This window comes from Schistocerca piceifrons, chromosome 4, assembly GCF_021461385.2.
Source record: "Schistocerca piceifrons isolate TAMUIC-IGC-003096 chromosome 4, iqSchPice1.1, whole genome shotgun sequence".
NCBI classification, from domain to species: domain Eukaryota; kingdom Metazoa; phylum Arthropoda; class Insecta; order Orthoptera; family Acrididae; genus Schistocerca; species Schistocerca piceifrons.
This window is the reverse complement of record NC_060141.1, coordinates 100,572,041-100,597,073: the sequence shown is the minus strand read 5'-3', so window position 1 is coordinate 100,597,073 and position 25,033 is coordinate 100,572,041.

Genomic DNA, 25,033 nt, shown 5'->3' with positions numbered 1-25,033 from the left:
CATATGTACATCACATTTACCGATTTCCGTCCGATTTGGATAATGCCTTCGTGGCATATCATCTTTTCGTCTTGGGGCGTATATGTTGTTGTTGCGGTCTTCAGTCCAAAGACTATTTTGATGCAGCTCCCCATGCTGCTCACTCCTGTGCAAGCCTCTTCACCTCCGAGTAATTACTGCAACATTTCAAAAGCTTATATTCTCTTCCTGTCTGGACTGTTATTGACTATGTTTAACATCCATACATGGCTACACTCCATATAAATACTTTCAGAAAAGACTTCCTGACACTTAAAACTATACTAGATGATGGCAAATTTCTCTTCCTCGGAGACGCTTTCCTAGCCACGACGAGTCTACATTTTATATCCTCTCTACTTCGACCATCCTCAGTTATTTTGCTGCCCAAATAGCAAAACTCATCTACTACTTTAAGTGTCTCATTTCCTAATATGATTCCCTCTGCATCACCTGATTTAATTCGACTGCATTCCATTATCCTCGTTTTGTCTTCATTGATGTTCATCTTATATCCTCCTTTCAAGACACTGTCCATTCCGTTCAACTATTCTTCCAAATCCTTTGCTGTCTCTGACAGAATTACAATTTCATCAGGAAACCTCAAAGATTTTACTTCTTCGCCCTAGATTTTAATTAATGTTCCAATTTTTTGTACAGATTGGATAACATAAAAGATAGGCTACAAACCTGTCTCACTCCCTTCTCAACCACTACTTCCCTTTCGAGCCCCTCGACTCTTTTAACTGCCTTCTGGTTTCTGTACAAACTGTAAATAGCCTTTTGCTCCAAGTATTTTACCCCTACCACTTTCAGAATTTGAAATAGAGTATTCCAGTTAACATTGGCAAAAGCTTTCTCTAAGTCTACAAATGCTATAAACGTAGATTTGCCTCTCTTTAACCTATCTTCTAAGATAAGTCGTAGGGTCAGTACTGCCTCGCGTATTCCTACATTTCTACGGAATCCAAACCGATCTTCCCCGAGGTCGGCTTTTACCAGTTTTTTCATTTGTCTGTAAAGAATTCGTGTTAGTATTTTGCAACTTTGACTTCCTAAACTGATAGTTCGGTAATTTTCACATCTGTCAGCACATGCTTTCTTTGGAATTGGAAGTATTATATTCTTCTTGACGTCTGAGGGTATTTCGCCTGTCTCATACATCTTGCCCACCAGATGGAAGAGTTTGGTCATGGCTGGTTCTACCAAGGCTATCAGTAGTTCTAACGGGTATATATACGACATGACAAAAAAAGTGAAGCACCCAGAAGTGGAGGAGGAAAGGAAATGAAATTTCACAGGTTGAGATGGTATATGATGATATTTCAGTGATTGATAAATCGCATCAAATTTACAAAGAACTTGGCAAAACGAGGCGATTTATCTGTATGACATTATATCCTCTCTGGTCTGAATGCATGCACTAATTCGACTGGGAAGGGTGCTACAAATCGCAAAAATCTGTTATATCCTCTTCCGACAAGTTGGTCAACAAATGGTGTAACTAGTCGTTCTTCCTGGATGCTGGCTCTCGGATGGAGTTGGCGTCCGGTCTGCTCCCACTCATGACCCATCAGGAACAAATCTCTGATTCTTGGTGCCACAGGAGTGCAGGAGTACCTCAACATCGCATTCTTTTCTTTTCTTTTTTTTTTAGTCATTTGGTTTGATGAAGCCCACCTCAAATTCTTCTCCTCTGCCAACCTCTTCATCTCAGAGTAGCACTTGCAACCAACGTCCTCAATTATTTGCTGGATGTATTACAATCTCTGTCTTCCTCTACCGTTTCTGCCCTCTACAGCTCCCCTCTACAAACTGCCTCTAGTACCATGGAAGTCAATCCCTCATGTCTTAACAGATGTCCTTTCATCCTGTCCCTTCTCCTTGTCAGAGTTTTCCACACATTCTTTTCCTCTCCGATTCTGCGCGAAACCTCACCATTCCTTACCTTCTCAGTCCATCTAATTTTCAGCATTCGTCTGTAGCACCTCATTTCAAATGCTTCGATTCTCTTCTGTTCCGGTTTTCCCACAGTCCCTGTATCAGTACCATACAATACTGTGCTCCAAACAGCATTCTCAGAAATTTCTTCCTCAAATTAATGCCAATGTTTGATACTAGTAGACTTCTCTTGGCCAGGAATGCCCCTTTTGCCAGTGTTTGTCTGCTTTTGATGTCCTCCCTGCTCCGTCCGTCATTCGTTATTCTGCTGCTTAGGTAGCAGAATTCCTTAACGTGATCTACTTCGTGACCATCAGTCCTGATGGTAAGTTTCTAGTTTTGTCATTTCTTCTACTTCTCATTACTTTCGTCTTTCTTCGATTTGTTCTCAATCCATATTCTGACCTTATTAGACAGTTTATTCCGTTCAACAGATCATGCAATTCTTCCTCGCTTTCCCTCAGGACACCAATGTCATCAGCGAATCGTATATTGACGTCCTTTTACCATGAATTTTAATTCCACTCCTGAACCTTTCTTTTATGTCCATCATTTCTTCTTCGATGTAAAGATTGAATAGTAGGGACGAGAGACTGCACCCTTGTCTCACACCCTTCTTAATACGAGCCCTTCGTTCGTGGTTGTCCATTCTTATTGTTCTCTCTTGGCTCTTTTACGTTGTTGTTGTGGTCTTCAGTCCTGAGACTGGTTTGATGCAGCTCTCCATGCTACTCTGTCCTGTACAAGCTGCTTTATCTCCTAGTACGTACTGCAGCCTACATCCTTCTGAATCTGCTTAGTGTATTCATCTCTAGGTCTCCCTCTACGACATTTATCCTCCACGCGGCCCTCCAATACTAAATTGGTGATCCCTTGATGCCTCAGTTGCATATTTCTCGTCTCTCCCTACAGCTTACCCCTATTTTTCTCAGAATTTCGAACATCTTGCACCATTTTACATAGTCGAACACTATTTCCACGTCAACAAATCCTGTGAACGTGTCTTGATCTTTCTTTAGTCTTGCTTGCATTATTAACCGCTAAGTCAGAATTGCCTCTGTCGCGCCTTTACCTTTCCTAAAGCCAAACTGATCGACATCTAAACATCGCATAGACATCGTATTGAGAAGAGTAACATGTGTGGAAGAGCACTGTCCTTTAAAAATGAGCATTGTGATACAGCAGAAGCAACACATGAGGGCACTGTATGTGTATGACACTTACCATCAGAGTTCACTCCATCACTAGTAGACCTGACCTAAGTCATACCAGTGGCTCTCCACACCACTGTGCCTTCCAAAACATTGAACTGCGATTCATCGCTAAAAAACGCGACGCCGTTGATCAGCTGTCCACTCTTCCCAGTCACCCCAGACACGGCCTACGCCTACAACAGTAATTTCGTAAGCCTGTTGGTGTTGGTCTCTGACGAATGGTACGGGGTAAGACAGGATGTTACAGGGTCTCGATTGCTTCTTCTCGGATGGCAGACACAGATGTGAAGGGACTACGATGTGCTTCGTGCACAATACGGCGGTCCTTCCTTATGGTGTTGTGGTAGTCAGATGTGGTCAACCAGAACCTTAACGAAAAGTATGTCTGCCCTCACGTCCTCACGCAGTTCAACATCGGGCCACTGTCACATCAGAATGTGGATACTGCGCTATTCGACCAGCCAGCCAAATCTAAGATCCACAACGAAGCTCCATCGTAAAATTCCGTCAGGTGATGTATATATAATTTAAGTTCCAGTTTCAAAACGCTATAGAAAGAGAACCACTGTTCAAACCAACATCAAATTTGAACAGCTTGTTACTGACACACGGAACCTTGGGGAGAAAAAAGAGCTAACGAAAATTTGACCTATAGATGGCGCTGTAAACGTCAGAATATGTGCACCAACAAACACGCAGCGCACGGCTGTTCCTCAGTTTGCGCAGGAGATGCTCTGCGTGACTGTCTCTATGAAGGATCGCGATCTGCTTTAAAAAGAACAGTGACTGTGGCCAGAATACCTGCAGAAATGCAGGACGTATGAAAAAAGACGTTGGTCTGGTGTCTACTAAAGGGTTCGATTCCCGGCGGGGTCAGGGATTTTCACCTGCCTCGAGATGACTGGGTGTTTGTGTTGTCTTCATCATTTCATCATCATCCAGGAAAGTGGCGACATTGGACTGAGCAAAGATTGGGTAATTGTACGGGCGCTGATAACCACGCAGTTGAGCGCCCCACAAACCAAACATCATCATCATCATCCTCTACTAAAGGTCTGGAGAAAATGATTACAAAACTTGAAAAGACAGGTTCTTTTGAGGTGCTTTGTGGCAGAGGAGGAAAGCAGTTGATCCGACATCTGTCGTAGATGTGGCCACATCACTGCAGAAGGGCTCGAGCGTTGATGTGTAAAGATGCGGTGCACAGGGAATTGCTTGTACGTTGGATATGCGTGCGAGCACGCTGCATAAAACCCTATGAAACATCCTACAATGCTGTTGTTGTTGTGGTCTTCAGTCCTGAGACTGGTTTGATGCAGCTCTCCATGCTACTCTATCCTGTGCAAGCTTCTTCATCTCCCAGTACCTACCGCAGCCTACATCCTTCTGAATCTGCTTAGTGTATTCATCTCTTGGTTCCCTCTATGATTTTTACCCTCCACGCTGCCCTCCAATACTAAATTGGTGATCCCTCGATGTCTCAGAACAAGTCCTACCAACCGATCCTTTCTTCTTGTCAAGTTGTGCCACAAGCTCTTCTTCTCCCCAATTCTATTCAATGCCTCCTCATTAGTTATGTGATCTACCCATCTAATCTTCAGCATTCTTCTGTAGCACCACATTTCGAAAGCTTCTACTCTCTTTTTGTCTAAACTATTTATCGTCCACGTTTCACTTCCATACATGGCTACACTCCATACAAATACTTTCAGAAACGGCTTCCTGACACTTAAATCTATACTCGATGTTAACAAATTTCTCTTCTTCAGAAACGCTTTTCTTGCCATTGCCAGTCTACATTGTATATCCTCTCTACTTCGACCATCATCAGTTATTTTGCTCCCCAAATAGCAAAACTCATTTACTGCTTTAAGCGTCTCATTTCCTAATCTAATTCCCGCAGCATCACCCGATTTAATTCGACTACATTCCATTGTCCTCGTTTTGCTTTTGTTGTTCATCTTATATCCTCCTTTCAAGATACTGTCCATCCCGTTCAGGTGCTCTTCCAGGTCCTTTGCTGTCTCTGACAGAATTACAATGTCATCGGTGAAGCTCAAAGTTTTTATTTCTTCTCCATGGATTTTAATTCCTACTCCGAATTTTTCTTTTGCTTCCTTTACTGCTCGCTCAATATACAGATTGAATAACATCGGGGATAGGCTATAACCCTGTCTCACTCCCTTCCCAACCACTGCTTCCCTTTCATCCCCTCGACTCTTATAATTGCCATCTGGTTTCTGTACAAATTGAAAATTGCCTTTCGCTCCCTGTATTTTCCCCTTGCCACCACACAAAATCACCCATGTTCAGGAATTGCTTTATGCTGACCTGCCAGCAAGACAAACGTTCACTCTGGAATTTCTTGCCCACGTGGAAGTGAACAATGAATGGTCATTGAACATTCTGTGGACAGACGAAGCCCATTTCCATCTCCAAGGACATGTCAGTACGCAGAATTGCAGTACATGGTCAACGGAAAATCCAAACACACACATAAGCCGGTACCACTTCATTCTGCAAGGCGACTGTGTGGTGCAGGCTGACGGCATCGTTTATCGTAGCATTTTCTTTTTCTTTTTTTTTTCGAGAGATGAGTTCTGCGGGTCCTAGTACTTATACTGTCACTGGTAAACACTGTGAGATTCTTTCGCGCTCCAGTGTCATTCCAATCCTTCAACGGCATGGATGTGTGGATAAGATCAGAGCTGGCAATATCGACATTTGGGGGGACGGTGTCCAAACCCATTGCCAAATCCCCATGGGTGTGAACGTGGTCCGCCGGCCGCGGTGGCCGAGCGGTTCTAGGAGCTTCAGTCCCGAACCGCGCGACTGCTATGGTCGCAGGTTCGAATCCTGCCTCTGGCATGGATGTGTGTGATGTCCTTAGGTTAGTTAGGTTTAAGTAGTTCTAAGTTCTAGGGGACTGATGACCTCAGATGATAAGTCCCATAGTGCTCAGAGTCATTTTAACCATTTGGAGACGTGGTACAGTTCACAGTAGGCTCTAGCTGCAGATGTTGTGGCTGATCAGGAGGGAAAGTCCAACTGATGGAACCTGAAAAGGAAACCAAGAGACTAGTTCTATTGCTTGAAGACTGTGCACGCCATGGAATGCCATGTCCATAACAGTGTTTCCTGGTATGGGAATATCTCAAATATAGCGTGTCCCGACAGTCTTGTGATACTTGTTGGCACCCCATATTGGTTTGCCTTGACGAAATATTGATGCAACACATCGTCATGCAGCTTAAATCTTTTCGATATTACAGTGACTGTGTTTGTAAGAAGTACGATGCAATACTGGGCTGTAATAGCAACGGATCATACAAATAATAGTGTTTGATCTAAAGTTATTAGTTATGATCGTATACTACATGCTGTTGTAGCAACATTTACTGCTCTCAGAATGGATGAAACACCTGCCAAGTGTAATGAGAAAATAGCTATATTTACTTCCTTCGGTCATGCATGGCCGAAGGAACGGGTTAGGGCGATAACAGCTGTTATGAAAAACAGGAAGTGTATGCACAGTTGCGAATAAGGCGACTTCCAACTGTAGAATGGAATGACGACGTTGAAAATATGTGGTGGACGAGGACTGAAGCCCATATTTCCCACGTGTCATGAGCGGGTCCCTTAACCTTTCACGCTATCTGTGCCTCCTTCACGGCCAGATCCAAACTTCGACATGTCGTTGTCCATGTGTCATTAACCTACACTTGTACACACTATAATTCCCATGCAGTGGAGTCATTTGGTATGTCCTCCCAAGATATGAAAGGTGAAGAGCTTGTAGAAAAAGAGCTTTATTATGAGAGATTACAAAAAGATTTTCGCTTATAACTTGCGACTCCATTGTTTGTGCACCAGGGTGCCTTACCTCAAATTGCTTCTCTGCCTCGTGATGACTGGGTGTTGTGTGTTGTCCTTAGGTTAGTTAGGTTTAAGTAGTTCTAAGTTCTAGGGGACTGATGACCATAGATGTTAAGTCCCATAGTGCTCAGAGCCATTTGAACCATTACCTCAAATTGCTTCATTTACCCTTCTTCATCATGCTGCAGTGCAGTGTCTGAGGCACCGTGTTGACGATCAACAGCGGCATTCAGTTAAGAATGATGAGATTATGGTTCTACGTCAGCTGTAGAATATTTCAGAAGAAATTAAAATTTCTAGTGGATCAGGATAGAACGAACACAAGGGAGAGTAGGCATGAGGACAAACAGGGATTTTGGTCACTCCTGGAAGTATACTCAGATAGCTGAAATAGTTTAAGTCTACAGCTCACAAGTGGGAAATCCAGGTTCGAGTCTTGCTCCGGCACAAAATTTCATTTGTTCGAAATATTCTACAGCCATTTGCAAGTTCATTCTTCTTCATCATCCTGATAGTCTGTAACATAATCACGGTATCACCTTATATTTCAAGCCGGAGCTTATGATAATGGCTAATGTATAACAAAATTTACGAATGCGAAGAAATGTGGAAAAACAAATGTGACGAAGATATGGAACTCGAGAAATATAGATTAAAATAAAGAGATATATTACAGGAACTTTATTTGCACCTTAGTTACCATGCACTAATTTCAACTATTGATAGTGTTCCAACAATACGCTGCGTTACTATATTGAGTGTTGTTTGTTCGTCAGTTCTTGCATGATAGTTTTCCTGAGAGATGAGTTGACAGAGATGGTCCAACATCGTGGCCACCACGTTTACCAAACATCATATCTCTTCACTTTTTTGTGGGCTTACAAAGAAAGTCCAGTTCACTAGCTCCAGACAAGCAAACTTTTACGGCATAAATAGACGTTGTAGAGACGGTGATGGAAGACATTTTACGAAAACATGGAAAGCAGTAATCGCCTGTATGTCCTACAGGAAAAAAACTGAGCAAATACAGAAGAACCAACTGCTACAATAAAGTAATGAGATTGATTAGAAGAAAACCTTTATTTACATTTTTAACCAACTACATAGGTATCAACATCAAAGTAACTCCCTTGTGCTTGCACACACTTACTCCATCGGTGTTTCTATTGTTGGTAGCATCTCTGGAAGTCTTCTTCCGGCATATCAGTAAAAGCCTTTGCCACAGCTGTTTGGACGTCTTGTAGCGTTATAAAACAGTGTTCTTTACCGACTTGTAACACAACAGCTCTGTGAGTTACTAATTTTTTCCTTTCAGTTTTGCTATTACGATGTGTTTTTTCTGTGAAACAGAGGTTGTAAATAATTGTACTATACCCTAACATTTTTCTTACGAAATGTTGAATTTTGGGAAAAGGTTTTTTTTTGTTTCAATTTCGATAACACATTATGAAATAAGTAACCATTTTTACATACCACAGCTCCTTTAACCACAGCCGCAGCCATAGTACGTTGTGGTGATGTTAAGGATAAGCTTCGCTTTCAATCTTTCAGCGCGCGTGACATTATTGCTTATCGCATATTTCAGATCAATGGAATGTTATACCGTTTTTCTATTGTAAAATTGAATGAATGTTAAGTGTAAGCTAGTTGTTCGTAGTCACACTGGCTTAGGGTTTACGTTGTTGTCAAAGAGTATAGTGAAGTTACAATCACATTATCGCTGGCGAGCAAGCGCGCCGACAGAACAATGTATAACGATATTGAGATGAGAGTATATAGTCGGTAGTATCGTGTACAGAGAATGGTGGAGAGCGACGCGGAATGTCTGTTGACATATGGTCTTAGAGCAGAGTTGCTGAAATGTGTAATGGCACAGCGGAAGTTTGATTTGGCCAAGCACAGCTTATGGCATTAAGCGAGCCAAGGATAGGAAGAGTTTTGTGGATCCAATATTATTTGTTGTGGAGCTACAAGAAGAAGAGCCTGGGCCTCACATTATCAACGAACGACGCCTTATATGCACCGACGACGACTCAACACGAAGTAAGATGTAACCAAATATTTGACTAGACCAATATAGGCTAGCCTGCGTCGTAGTTAACTTTGTGACTGAACAACAGCAATATATTTGGAAGTGTTGATTATCAGTTTTACCTAAGACAATTAACCAAACTAGGTTCCATCCTATCCGTTATTACCAACCAGAGAAAATCCTAACGAATGAGAAGCAGTTGCAATGTTTTTCTATAAAAGAACTAAGTCAAATAAAATAACGAATCAGTGAGTGACTTTTTGTTATGCTGAAAGAAGTAACAGTAATTCAAGTTTCAATTTTCTGCAAGACAGTAATTAACCGACGTGTTTACGTCTAGTAACTTGAAAAGTAATTTCACAAGCAGTGCGGAACAAAGTAAAATTTAGTAAAGGATATTTTTGTGCATTTTTTCGATGATACGTAAATTTTCATTTCCGCAACTGCAATCAGTCAGAAGTGTTAAGTCTTGAACAAATAATGATAGGGATCATCAAAGCGATTTTCAGTAACTGTTAATAAAAGTGAAAGTTGATGTTATTTGAGATTAACAAGTCAGTAAAATCATTTCTAGAATTTTGACATACTTTTGCAAATAAAACTTAGCTTTGCAGATTATGTAACTGTGAATTACATGAACGTTATTATTGAGTATGGCTCTAATCATTACAATGTTTTCCAACTTAAATGACAGAATTTGGTAAAAAATAGCTATAAATGCTTTTAGCGCAAACTAATGACAGTAAGAATTAGAGTGAGTGATGTCACTATTTTTGCGTTTTGCGTAACCAATCACAGATAATGAAATTTTGTTGTTGTCTATTCATTACTAAATTGTTTCCATCCTGTACGATTTAATTGAGAAGTATTTGACCACTATAACTTATCCGTTTGAAGCTGTGTTAACGTAATATTTAACAATGTCGTGCTATTTTCGCCTGATAACAAACTAATAACTTACATAAATTTACCTCTAATAATAATCAGTAACCACAGAAACAGTAATTTTGTCATTTAGTGAGCTGGCGACTGTTAATTTTCTTTATACTTTAGCTAATTTCATAACATTTCTTGGGTCAACAGAAACCTTCGATCTTACTCGTCGGCTTTGACCCGTGACGTAAGCGTGTTGTGGTGTGTGACGTCATTACGGCGCGGAGTTTGTTTTGCGATTGTGGCGTGTTTGTAGATGTCTTGTTTTTGTTTGTGGTGCTCTCTGGTGGTGTGTTCATGGTTTTCGTTTGTTTTAATTTAATGCTCATTGCTGTACGTCGGGTGAGTTTGTTATTGAGTGTATTTGGTTGTCGTTTTTTGTTCAGGAATGGATATGAAAGACACCGTTAGAAGTTATCAAGTTCTTACAACTATTCGGTTTAATCGCCGAAGTTGTTGATCGGACGCTTCTGTATTTCCCGCGTGCGTGCGTGCGTGTGTGCATTTGTGTGTGATTGTGGTGGCCAATCTAGTTTGTGGGGCTGGAACTTTTTTGAGGTAAGTTCCTTTTTTTTTGTTTTTGATGTATGTTTTGTGTCAACAGAAACATCCGATCTCACGCGTCGGCTTTGACCCGTGACGTTAGGGACCTACACATTGATCTGTAGCGTAGCCCTGAATACGAGGTTAGGTTGGGAGGTTTTTTTCTGGCCGGGGGGGCGGTGGGGTGTCAGGGGGGGGCGCAGCCCCCTCCTGCCTGGCCTCGAGTACCACTTGTTTATTATTATCTTTGTTCGATCGTAATTTATGTGATTGGGAGCTGTTGTAGATGTATGTAGGTGTAAGGGAAGTGTTCGTTTTTTTTTTTTTGTATTGGAGGATGTGATCGGTAGGTTCTGTTGAGCTATATAGGTCAACGGAAGTGTTCGATCGTAATTTATGTGATTGGGAGCTGTTGTAGATGTATGTAGGTGTAAGGGAAGTGTTCGTTTTTTTTTTGTATTGGAGGATGTGATCGGTAGGTTCTGTTGAGCTATATAGGTCAAGGGAAGTGTCCGATTCTGGATAGGAATGTGTTTTTTGGTATTTGGTCAGTTTTGTGATGTTGATTTATTTCGTTGTTTTGCGTGGTTTTGTATGGCGGTCGGTGGCTACATTTGTGTATATTTTGTTTGTCCCCACCCAAAAACCCCCAATTTCCCACGCTTGTCCCGTTAGAGTCATTAGGCTTTTTGTGAAACTTGTGTATTTCAGTGTTTATAATACGTATGAGATGTTTTTATATCCGCCATATTGGATAATACGTATGCGATGTTTTTATATCCGCCATATTGGAATTGTCGTTTATAGTCGTTTCCGCTACATTTGTGACGTCATGGGTCAAAGCCGACGGGTAAGATCGGACGCTTCTGTATTTCCCATTTCTTTCCAAAATTTGCTAAATACTGTGATTTCATCTCAGGAAAATCATTTTGTTATCGTCATTGCTACAAGCGGGTCTAGTGAAGCAGGGGATACAACCCCTCGGCTTTGACCAATGACGTCATACATTAGTCATAGATAGCAATGTCTTCACTTCGAGGCATAGATAATGTGGCAGTGATATAGATAGTAATGTCTTCACTTCGAGGCGTAGATAATGTGGCAGTGACATTTTTCATGTCTGGTGCAGATCAGAAGGTTGCGTGTTCAGATCACGTCTGGGTCACCAATTATGTAGGCGACTTGCCTACAAAAAATAATTGCGTAGCCGTCCGGTATCATTAGTTAACGAAAAAATATTTATTCGTAAAAACTCACAATGAGAAGGAACTAAATAAACAACAGAGAAGTAACAAAAACTAGGAGAGACTATAGTCTTACGGCAAAGATAAAAAACTACACATCACCAAAACAAACTCTCGCGTACTTTTGATATAACTTTGCACCAGACATGAAAAATATCACTGCCGCAATAATAAAACAGTTCTGTGTTCCGGATAAGCGCTGTCATTGTACATTAAAATAATTATTCGTAATGATATTGAGGTAATTTGTAGTATTAGTTCGTTATTGTAGAACAATTTTTAGTGTCTCATTTTCGTTTATAGGAATGGATTTGTCTGTTTGTGGGTATGTAATTTTCGTTGCTGTCTGTCCAGGCGAGCTTCGGTTATTCCTCGATATTTCCGTGTGATTGGTTCACTTTTCCATTTGCTTCTTTCGCTGTATTTCACCATTTTGACATATTTCACTGTTTTATTTCACCAATATGTGTATTTTCGTGTTGTGCAGTACGTAATAGAAATTTCTCAGCTGCCCATCTTCTTTCGTTTCCCAGCACTAGTATGAGTAAGACATTTTCGAATGTGTACTTGCTACATTACAAGCGAAACGTCCGCAGCTCGTGGTCGTGCGGTAGCGTTCTCGCTTTCCGCGCCCGGGTTCTCGGGTTCGATTCCCGGCGGGGTCAGGGATTTTCTCTGCCTCCTTAGGTTGGTTAGGTTTAAGTAGTTCTAAGTTCTAGGGGATTGATGACCGTAGATGTTAAGTCCCATAGTGCTCAGAACCATTTGAACTATTTGAACAGGCGAAACCCCCGGCACAACTAAAATTTGTATCCCGTCCTTCACTTCGCCTTTACACTGACACCATATATGTCAATTGGCGAGCAAGATACAAATGTTGCGTACAGCTATATTATATAGCTCAAGTAACGAATGGGATACTATTAGCGTCCAAGGCAACAAGAAAACTGTACCCCATAGTAAAGTACGGGATACAAATTGTACATGTGTCGTCTTCTTGTCTCCGTGTAGTTCAATTGAGGTACAGGTTGCAAATGTAACGTACGTCTATTTCCACCTTTTCGTTACCAGTGTACATATATAGTGGTCAACGGAAGTCTGGTATATATATATTACATACGTAGGTCCTTCTGTCATCAGTAGTACCGATATGAACGTAAGAAAAGACTGTTAGTAATAGCGGAGACGAAATAAACAACACATCTACAATTTGTATCCCGTGCTACATTTAGAGTTTACTTAAGCGGAGGATACATCGTTCAAGTGAAGAACAGAACAGTAATGCTAGTGAAAACGAAGAAATCTACTTGCGACAAACTCGTATTCCGTACTTTACTTAAGCAACACACTTCGAATGAGCTTTTAATTTGTATCCGGTATTTCCTTTACGGTTTAGTGAAGCCGGGGATACACAGTTCAAGTGAACAACAGGACAGAAATGCTAGTTGAAACTAAGAAATCGATGTACGCTGAACTTGTATCCGGTACTGCACTTAAGCAATTCAGTTCGAAATAGTTTCGAGATAAAACTGACATACATGTAACGTGATCTTTCTTTGCTAGTAATATATTTCATTCATTTCTTTCCATTGTATTTTGCGGAGAAATACTAAGATGCAAACACGCGATATCGTTAACGTGAAAATATTACTGGCCCATGTATATGTGAAGTACAGTTTTTCTCTCTTGCATTCTTTTGTTTCTGAACGTTCTTCTCAGCTCTTTCACCTCTGTAATAAATGATCTCTGGCCAATTCTGACGTCATTGGTCAAAGTCGACGGGTTGTATCCCCTGTTAAACTAGACCCCTACAGGCTCTGAGCTTTGGCGATTGGGTTATAGCAGCATTTACAATTCGCAAATTTCATTTATTATTCAGATTAGATGCCTTCCCTGCATAACAAGGAAGTTGAGGTACACGGTTCATTTAAATTCTAATGAACCAGAAGTGTAAAATGTTGATCTAGACCCTGTGGTCTCAGTGGCGCTTTAGACGACGTGCTGTTCGGACATACCTCCGCTTCGCCGTAGCGTTTGCAAACCGCGACTACTAACGGTTTAGTTTTTGTTCAGTGTCAACGTTGTGTGTCTATTCATCGTACACTTGAGTTACAGTTTTTGTTTTGTATTAGCGGTTCTGTCCGCTTTTTTGTCATCATGACGTCCAGAATCTTTCCAAGGAAATGCACTGTGTGTTATGAGTTTGGCAAGTCTACGATGAACATCCAACCAAGTTCGTTAGAGGTGCACGATTGAATCGTTGGTGTTATTGGTATCACGTCAGATCAAGTCCACACCGCACATAATGATACAGAGCTCTACTGTCTTTTCGTGAAACTGTGTACAATCTAGTGTTGATGGAAAGGATTCTGCTTAAGCATGGGTGAATGGCGGCCTTCCGTCACGGTGACACCACGGTGAGTAGCGTTTTCATTTTCAATGTTTATATTGAGTCTACTAACGTGCGTGTATTTAACCTGCCACCTAAAGTAGTGAACTGTTATCCTAAAGACGTTTTAAAATAGTATGGGGGAAGTGAAATCTGTCCGTAATGAACGGCGGTCGAGCCAACATCGGTTACAGTGTTTTAGCGGCATCAGGTCGGTGGAAATGCATATCAGACAGAATATCCTCTCTCATCTCGTTGTTTGTGGGTACAAGGCGCACGTAACTTACAATGGACAAAAAGGCACCTGTTTCATTTGTAAAGAGGGTGGCCATGTTTGAACGAATTGTCCAAAACGGGTGTTCATTTTAAAAAATACGTTATAACAACGTAGAAAATTGACTTATGCCGATCTTGTGAAACAAAACTGAGTATTGGATACGGAAGGGCGTAGTACTAGTGACGAGTTACCACAGGAGACAAACCTGCCAGCACTAGAGTTACCGCCTTTAGCTACCGAGCCGGCAGCAGCCACTTCTATTCCCGCAGTTGAAGTGCAACCGTTAAACAATCAGAGGCGTCGGACGTGTGAGGAAAATAAGCACGGACAATAAAGCAGCCGAATAGGGACAAGTTGTGCATCATGAACCTCTGAAGACTGTGCCTGAAACGATAGTTTCTCAGAGTATAGTAGCAGCAGGAGAAGTAGCACCTGCTGATGTCACAGCGAAAGAAACGCAGGCAGTTCTATCACAACAACCTCCGGCAGAGTGCACTCCGCGCCCGCCGCCTCATCAAACCAAGCAGAACCGCAACAAGTCGCATCTCTTACTAACAAGGGAACCTCCCCATCGCACCCCCCCCCCCTCAGATTTAGTTATAAGTTGGCACAGTGGCTAGGCCTTGAAAAACTGAACACAGATCAATCGAGAAAACAGGAAGAAGTTGTGTGGAACTATGAAAAAAATAAGCAAAATATACAAACCGAGTAGTCCATGCGAACATAGACAACATCAAGGAAAGCGGGCGCTTAGGAGCGCCGTGGTACTGTGTTTAGCGTGAGCAGTTGCAGAACAAGAGGTGCTTGGTTCAAGTTTTCGCTCGAGTGAAAATTTTAATTTTTTTATTTTCAGACAATTATTATCTGTCCGTCCGATGCGATCACTTTTTTGGGAGTGATTATCACATCCACAAGAAAACCTAAATTGGGCAAGGTAGAAAAATCTGTTTACCCATTCGCGAAGTGTACAAGTTAGGTGGGTCGACAACATATTCCTGTCATATGACGCACATGCCGTCACCAGTGTCGTATTGAATATATCAGACGCGTTTTCCTGTGGAGGAATAGGTTGATCTATGACCTTGCGATCAAATGTTTTCGGTTGCCATTGGAGAGGCACGTCCTTTCGTCTACTAATCGCACGGTTTTGCGGTGCGGTCGCAAAACACAGACACTAAACTTATTACAGTGAACACAGACGTCATTGAACGAACGGACAGATCATAACTTTGCGAAAATAAATTAAACTTTTCACTCGAGGGAAGACTAGAACCAAGGACCTCTCGTTCCGCAGCTGCTTCCGCTAACCACGGGACCACGGCGCTCCTAAGCTAACGCTATCCTTAATGTTGCCTATCGTGCGAATGGACTACTCAGTTTGTATATTTTGCTTATTTTTTTCATAGTTCCACACAAATTCTTCCTGTTTTCTCGATTGATCTGTGTTCAGTTTTTCAAGATCTATCCACTGTGCCAACTTATAACTAAATCTGAGGGGGGTGCGATGGGGAGGTTCCCTTGTAATGACAAAAAGGCAGCCAGTGGTCGTCGATACACCGACGAGCGCCCATCCCCTGTCCAAAATAAACAGGAGGCGGGGTACTGGTGTCGTCAAAAAAGCAGGTTTCGACAGTGAAAGTGAAAGCAGACAGCCTCTTTGGTGGCGCTTCCGTCTGCGCCGTCGATACAGAATGCGATGCAAGACGCGATGGATACCAGTTATACCCTCGACTCTCCGACGCGTCTGACTGCCGGGATGTATCTGACCAGTGGACGGCGTAAAACCAGAGCCCAGCCTAATGTCAATGCGGTGCTTAAGAAAAACACGCACCGAAACTCGAAAGACGACGTGTCTGCCGGTCACGGCAAAGACATCCATTCTGCAAACAAAATGGATTTGGAATGTGACCAAGACTTTTTAGTCAATTTTAAGGGATCGCACTGTGATCAAGACCCAAACATATAAAATAGTCTCCCTGAATATAAATAAAATTAAATCTGCATTAAAAGCAGCATCACTCCAACAATTTGTTTATGAATCTGAAGCAGATATTGTTTTATTTCAAGAAGTTACTATTTTAAATGTGTCTCTAACAGGTTTCAAAACAACAGGAAACGTGACTCCTGAAGACAGCACAGGTACCGCTATTTTATGTTGGGGGGGGGGGCAGTCCAATATAACCGAGATTGAATTTTTAGATTCAGGCTGAGGGATCGGCTGTAAAGTCTACAATGTAACCCTGGTTAAATTTCGCACCGTCAGGCAACAGCAACAAATCACAAGATCCAGTTTTTACAAAGAATTTATTTGTCTGTTACGGAGAAGTCCTTGCTACATTCTAATGGAGATTTTTAGCTGTGTGTTACACGAAGATCAGGCCCCTAATTTTAACTATTGTAAAGAGCTACACAAGCTGGTTTGAAAATTAAAGTTGAAAGAAGCTTGGGAACTTAAGTATCCGACCTTGGTGAAATACACATTTCTTACCTCAACCTCGTTCAAATGGTTCAAATGGCTCTGAGCACTATGGGACTTCACATCTGAGGTCATCAGTCCCCTAGAACTTAAAACTACTTAAACCTAACTAACCTAAGGACATCACACACATCCATGCCCGAGGCAGGATTCGAACCTGCGACCGTAGCGGTCACACGGTCCCAGACTGAAGCGCCTAGAACCACACGGCCACACCGGCCGGCCAACCTCGTTCAGCCGACTGGATAGAATGTATGTATCCGACGGCGTAAGTAGTAAAATTCTTGCAACTGGTATTATCCCTGCATGTTTCACCGATCATTGCGCCCTTGCCGTAACTGTCAACTTAGACACACAGCCTACAAAACGGTGTAGCTCCCAGTGGATGTTAAATATTTCGCATCTGGGAGACCGCGAATTAGTGGATGTTATCACCACCACGTGGAGTACATGCTTACGCTCCATCAATAATTATTCGTCTAAGGCTGGTAGATCCATTTAGCGAACCAGAAACTGAGGCAAAGTTAAATTATGGATCACGCACAGCAAAGGACACCAAAAAAACCTTTGAGTTTTGTTACGCTGTACTGCGAGAATTGTACGATAAATCTAGCATGACAGGCAACACCATTTCTGAAATTAAGCGTGTCAAGGCCAAACTTTTGAGCTTGAAACGGAAGCAAATGGAAGGTCTGAAGATATTCAAAACCTAAATTCGTTGCAGATGAAGGGAGGACATCTATGTGTCATTTAATTCTGCACCGGTCATGCCGTCGACGCACGTTCTTTGATGATTTGGGGACGAACAGTGTGATATTACTCTCCAATCAAACGGAGATCGTTCAACAGATACAAAGCCATTTGGAACAAATGTATTCCCTTGAGGAAAGCGATGAAGCTTCTATCGATGAGGTAGGGCACGCTTTTCATAGAGAGGGTACTCACGCCGATAATGTGGAATTTTTATCGGATGTTGCTTCAGATGATGTTTTAGAGTTAATCACCAAATCGCCATCTAACAAATCATCTAGACTAACGGTCTGCTCAAAGAATTTTATCTCAAGTTTTGGAATGTCATTGACGGTATTTTTACTCAGATTATCAGTGAGAGAATGAGAGGCAGTCCTGTTCCTATGGCTCTCAAATTAGGTGTAATTGTATTACTACCGAAGCGAACAGGTCACGAGACGGTAACGAACTTGCACCCAATCACGTTAACGAACTCTGATTACAAAACGATTGCCAGAGCAATCAATAGCAGAATGAGACCCCTCCTTCAAAAAATAGTGAAAACTCAGCAAACCTGCCTTCCAGGGAGGCCCATTATGACTCCAGTCATGGAATACCAAGACGTTATTTCAGTAGCTATCGTGACAAGTGTGAAACGGGCCTTAGTTTTCCTTGATACTGCAAAGCTTTTGACCATGTTATGCATCAATACCTAACTCAGATAATGACACAAATAGGATTTGACCAATGGATAACCAACGTAATCTGGAATACGATCAGTGGTATCAATGCCAGGATCACCATCAACGGACATCTAACAAAGGTCATCAGAGTCCACAGAGCCGTACCACAAGGCAGTCCGCTTTCGATATCGCTTTTTGTGTTATCACTGGAGCCACTGCTGAGGAGACTATGTACAGACCTAACTGGACTAACTATCTTCATTGCGAACTTCACTGCCCAAGCCTGTGCAGATGATGCAGTTCTCTTATGGCATGAACCTGGTGTCGCAGTACTGTAAACTAAGACTGATACCTACAGCAAAGCCTCGGGAGCTAAACTGAGCGAGGATAAATTCAAACTTTTGAACATCAGAGGCTTTGACATGGTCATTGTATCGTGGGCAAAGGTTGTGGCAAATCATACAACATGAGGTGTCATCACAGATCGGTGCCCCTTAAAAATGGCAACAAAAAATTGGAAGCATGAAACGAATAAAGTACGGGGTGATCTATTCGAAAACAACTGTCGTTCGACAGATCTCATCCAGAAAATCAGTATTGTAGACACCTATTTACTATGCAAAGCATATTATGTGGCTCAGATTCACTACGATACCCTCGTGAAGCCACGAAAGACAAGAGGTTTGGAACCAATTGATGTCAGTAGGAACGCGACAGAACTGTACGTCTGATCATTAACAGCAACACAGACAGTAATATGTCCAAGCTGTTCCACCTTGTCTGCCCCACCATTATGAAACCATCAATTCACATAAGTAGCATAAATTACAAGCTGAAGCATATTAGTGCATTTTACCTCGAAACGAGCTACTTTGGAGATACTATTTTACGGACAACTATTGTAGCGACAAAGGCCCTGATTGCCAGTGGCAGAAGACAGGTATTTCGAACCCAATTGAACACAAACACCCGAACGTCACATGGAAGAGAGTGTGGGAAAATATAAGTTTGAAAACTCATTTGTCGGAAGTCCCTTCCACTTGGTTCAGAGTTACAAACAATGTCATTCCAACCAACGATAAACTAAACCGTATAGGATTAAGTGATATTGACAAATGCTACAAATTTTCGACATACTGCAACACAGATTTACTTATTTTCGGTCATAATGGCTATGTTTGTGAACCGTGACTGTGTGGCATAATTATTTACTTCTAATTTTTGCTACCAGTCACTTTTTTATTTTATCTTTAATCTAACATAATACAACGCTTTTCGAACATGTTCTGTTCATCTTCAGGCGTTTATACATACATACGTACATACATACATGCTACTTAAAAAGAAACAGTCTTAAACTAGATCCCCCCCCCCAAATGCCACACCAGCCGCTATAGTAACAAACAATGGACAAAGAGTAAGATGAACAGAATATGCGCGAAGCGCGTTGTATTATGTTAGATTAAACATAAAATGAAAAAGTTACTGGTAGCAGAAATTAGAACAGATTTACTTGCTGTGGACAACTAATGATCTGCTCCGGAAGAGATTAGCGCTCCTCGCAAAAAGTACTGAAAACAATTTTACCACAGACATACTCCTCTGGCCGGACTCAGAATACTACACGAAAACAAAAAAAAAAAGTCGGTGCTTGGCTGAATGGAGATACCAGCATATACAGGGTGAGTCACCTAACGTTACCGCTGGATGTATTTCGTAAACCAAATCAGATACTGACGAATCGATTCCACAGACCGAACGTGAGGAGAGGGGCTAGTGTAACTGGTTAATACAAACCATAAAAAAATGCACGGAAGTATGTTTTTTAACACAAACCTACGTTTTTTTAAAAGGAACCCCGTTAGTTTTGTTAGCACATCTGAACATATAAACAAATGCGTAATCAGTGCCGTTTGTTGCACTGTAAAATGATAATTACATCGGAGATATTGTAACCTAAAGTTGACGCTTGAGTACCACTCCTCCGCTGTTCGATCGTGTGTATCGGAGAGCACCGAATTACGTAGGGATCCAAAGGGAACGGTGATGGACCTTAGGTACAGAAGAGACTGGAACAGCACATTACGTCCACATGCTAACACCTTTTTATTGGTCTTTTTCACTGACGCACATGTACATTACCATGAGGGGTAAGGAAACATACACACGTGGTTTCCGTTTTCAATTACGAAGTGGAATAGAGTGTGTCCCACTGGAAACGCGTCGACGTATGTGGTATCAGCATGATGGTGCACATGGATATTCCGCAATTAACACTAGGCTGACCCTTGACAGGATGTTCGACGGGCGTTTCATAGGACGTGGAGGACGCACAAATTGGCCAGCTCGTTCTCCTGATCTTACACCTCTGGACTTCTTTCTGTGGGGTACGTTAAAGGAGAATGTGTACCGTGATGAGCCTACAACCCCAGAGGATATGAAACAACGTATTGTGGCAGCCTGCGGCGACATTACACCTGATGTACTGCGGCGTGTACGACATTCATTACGCCAGAGATTGCAATTGTGTGCAGCAAATGATGGCCACCACATTGAACATCTATTGGCCTGACATGTCGGGACACACTCTATTCCACTCCGTAATTGAAAACGGAAACAACGTGTGTACGTGTACCTCACCCCTCATGGTAATGTACATGTGCGTCAGTGAAAAAGACCAATAAAAAAGTGTTAGCATGTGGACGTAATGTGCTGTTCCAGTCTCTTCTGAACCTAAGGTCCATCACCGTTCCCTTTGGATCCCTACGTAATTTGGTGCTCTCCGATACACACAATCGAACAGCGGAGGAGTGGTACTCAAGCGTCAACTTTAGGTTACAATATCTCCGGATGTAATTAACATTTTACAGTGCAACAAACGGCACTGATTAAGTATTTGCTTATATGTTCAGATGTGCTAACAAAACTAACGGGGTTACATTTAAAAAAACGAAGGTTTGTGTTAAAAAACATACTTCCGTGCATTTTTTTATGGTTTGTATTAACCAATTACACCAGCCCCTCTCCTCACGTTCGGTCTGTGGAATCGATTCGTCAGTATTTGATGTGGTTTACGAAATATATCCAGCGGTAATGTTAGGTGACACACCCTGTATACTTTTCAAGATTACATGAGAACAGCTTATTGGCACAGGAAACGATTCCACAACGTCAGAAAACACTTTGGCAATAAGTTAGCAGTATTATTTGAGAAAAAAAGAATTGAATAATGCTAATTTGTGTCCATTCATTTGAGAAAATAGCAGAAAAACTGTGTAATTCTGTCTGTTCACTTTCGTTTAGTTATTATTGATTTGTCATTATTTTAAGAAGAAAGAAATGTAGAAAATGAAATAACAAGACGAGAATCACTTCGTCGCCAACAACCACTGAAGGAGAAATGTGTTTGTTTAGTACATAGACAGTTTTTTCGTTGTTTTTTTTTTCAGTTGCAACCACTTTCAGCTCCAACAAACTTTCAGAAAGTGTTTTATTTACACCAAGAAGCAAGAGCATGCTTTTCAATTGTATATACAGTAAATATTGGAGAGCCAAAGGAACTGGTACATCTGCCTAATATCGTGTAGGACCCCCCCCCCCCCCCCCCCCCCCCGGAGCACGCAGAAGTGCCGCAACGCGACGTGGCATGGACTCGACTAATATCTGAAGTAGTGCTCGAGGGAACTGACACAATGAATCTTGCAGGGCTGTCCGTAAATCCATAAGAGTACGAGGGTGTGGAGATCTCTTCTGAACAGCACGTCGCAAGGCATGCCAGATATGCTCAATAATGTTCTTCTCTGGGAAGTTTGGTGACCAGCGGAAGTATTTAAACTCAGAAGAATGTTCCTAGAGCCACTCTGTAGTAATTCTGGACGTTTGGGGTGTCGCATTGTCTTGCTGGAATTGCTCAAGTCCGTCGGAATGCACAACGGACAGGAATGAATGCAGGTGATCGAACAGGATGCTTACGTACGTGTCACCTGTCAGAGTCGTATCTAGACGTATCAGGTGTCCCATACCACTCCAACTGCACACGTCCCACACCATTACAGAGCCTCCAACGGCTTGAATAGTCCCCTGCTGACATGCAGGGTCCATGGATTCATGAAGTCGTCTCCAGATTCTTATATGTCCATTCGCTAAGTACAACTTCAAACGAGATTCATCCGGCCGGGCTACATGTTTCCAGTCATCAACAGTTCAATGTCGGTCTTGAGGTGCCCAGGCGAGGCGTAAAGCTTTGTGTCGTGCAGTCATCAAGGCTACACGAATGGACCTTCGGCTCCGAAAGCCTGTATCGATATTTCGTTGAATATTTTGCACGCTGACACTTGTTGATGGCCCATCATCGAAATCTGCAGCAATTTGTGGAAGGGTTGCACTTCTGTCGTCTACTGTCGTCTTTGTTTCCGTTCTTGCAGGATCTTTTTCCGGCCGCAGCGACGTTGGAGATTTGATATTTTACGGGATTCCTGATATTCACGGTACACTCGTGAAATGTTCGCACGGGAAAATCCCCATTTCACGCTACCTCGGAGATGCTGTGTCCCATCGCTCGTGCACCGACTATAACACCACGTTCAAACTCTCTTAAATCTTGATAATCTGCCATCGTAGCCGCAGTAACCTATCTAACAACTGCGCCAGACACTTGTTGTCTTACACAGGCGTTGCCGGCCGCGGTGGCCATGCGGTTCTAGGCGCTGTAGTCCGGAACCGCGCGACTGCTACGGTCGCAGGTTCGAATCCTGCCTCGGGCATGAATGTGTGTGATGTCCTTAGGTTAGTTAGGTTTAAGTAGTTCTAAGTTCTAGGGGAGTGATTACCTCAGATGTTAAGTCCCATAGTGCTCAGAGCCATTTTACATAGGCGTTGGCGACCGCAGCACCGTATTCTGCCAGTTTGCATATCTCTGTATCTGAATACGCATGCCTATACCAGTTTCTTTGGCGTTTCAGCGTGTGTGTTTGTGTATGTGTGTGTGTGTATGTGAGAGTGAGAATGCTAGAGCATTCGAGTACAGATCGAGAGGTCCCGAGGTCCCCGGTTCACTTCTGGGTGGTCCCTTCATTTTTCAGTATCCCGTTTAAAAATAATAAAAATACAAAAACAGCGGTCTAATAGTCCAGGTAAACATGCCGATGTTGCAAGCAGAGGACGAAGAGATAAAGTATATGGGGATACTGAATGGGTGATTCACTACGTGAAGGTAGATGAAAATCTAATAGTTGTGGGGGATTGGAATGCGGTGGTAGTGGAGGGAGTAGAAGAAAGGGTAGTGGGAGAATGTGGGCTTGGTAGTAGAAACAAGAGAGGAGAGAGACTTAAGCAACAAACATCAGTTAGCAACAGCGTATACTCTGTTAAGAATCACAAGAGGAGGCGGTATACTTGGAATCGGCCGGGAAATATGGGAAGATTTAAGTTAGATTACATCATGGTCAGGAGGACATTCAGAAATCAGATTTTGGATTGTAAGGCGTACCGGAAGTCCTAAAGAATGAATAAATACACTTGAAATTCTCTAAGACTGTGGACACTATGATAATTATTAGCTCAGTAGGTAATATAGTTGAAGAGAAGTGGACATCTCTAAAGAGGGCAGTCATAGAAGTTGGAAGTACAAGGAAGGAAACTGCGAAGAAAGCATGGATAACAACTGAAATACTTCAGTTGACCGATGAAAGAACAAAATACAAACGCGTTCAGGGAAATTCAGGAATATACAAATACAAGTCAGTTAGAACGAAATAAATAGGAAGCAGAGGGAAGCTAAGGCAAAATAAGTGCATGAAAATGTGAAGAAATCGAAAAATAAATTAATGTCGAAAGAACGGATTCAGCACATAGAAAAGTCAAAACGACCTTCGGTGAAATTAAAAGCAAGGGTGGTGACATTAGGAGATTCCACTGTTCAATGCAGAGGAGAGAGTGGGTAGATGGAAAGAGTACACTGATGGTCTCTACGGGAGGGAAGACTTGTCTGATGATGTGATAGATGAAGAAACAGGTGTTGACAGGAAAGATATAGAGAATCCACTATTAAAATCAGATTTAAAAGAACTTTGGAAGACTAAAGATCAAATAAGGCAGCAGAGATAGACAACATTCCATCGGAATTTCTAAAATAATTGGGTAAAGTGGCATCAAAACAACTATTCTCGTTGGTGTGTAGAATGTATGAGACTGGTGATATACCATCAGACTTCCGGAAAAACATCATTCACACAATTCCGAAGGTCGCAAGAGCTGACAACTGCGGTAATACCGCACAATCAGCTTAACAGCTCATGCATTCATGTTGCTGACAAGAATAATATACATTAAAAATGGAAAACAAATTCGAAAATCTGTTTGATGACGATCAGGTTGGCTTTAGGAAAGCTAAAGGCATCAGAGAGGCAATCCTGATGTCGCAGTTGATAATGGAAGCATGACTGAAAAATTCAGGACACATTAATAGGATTTGTCGACATGGAAAAAGCTTTGGACGATGTAAAATGGTGCAAGATGTTCGAAATTCTGAGAGAAATAGGGGTAAGCTATACGAAAAGGCGGGTAATATACAATATGTACAAGACTTAAACGGGAATAATAAGAATGGAAGATCAATATCAAAAAGGGGGTAAGGTAGGGATGTAGTCTTTCGCCCCTGTATTGTTCAGTCTATACGTC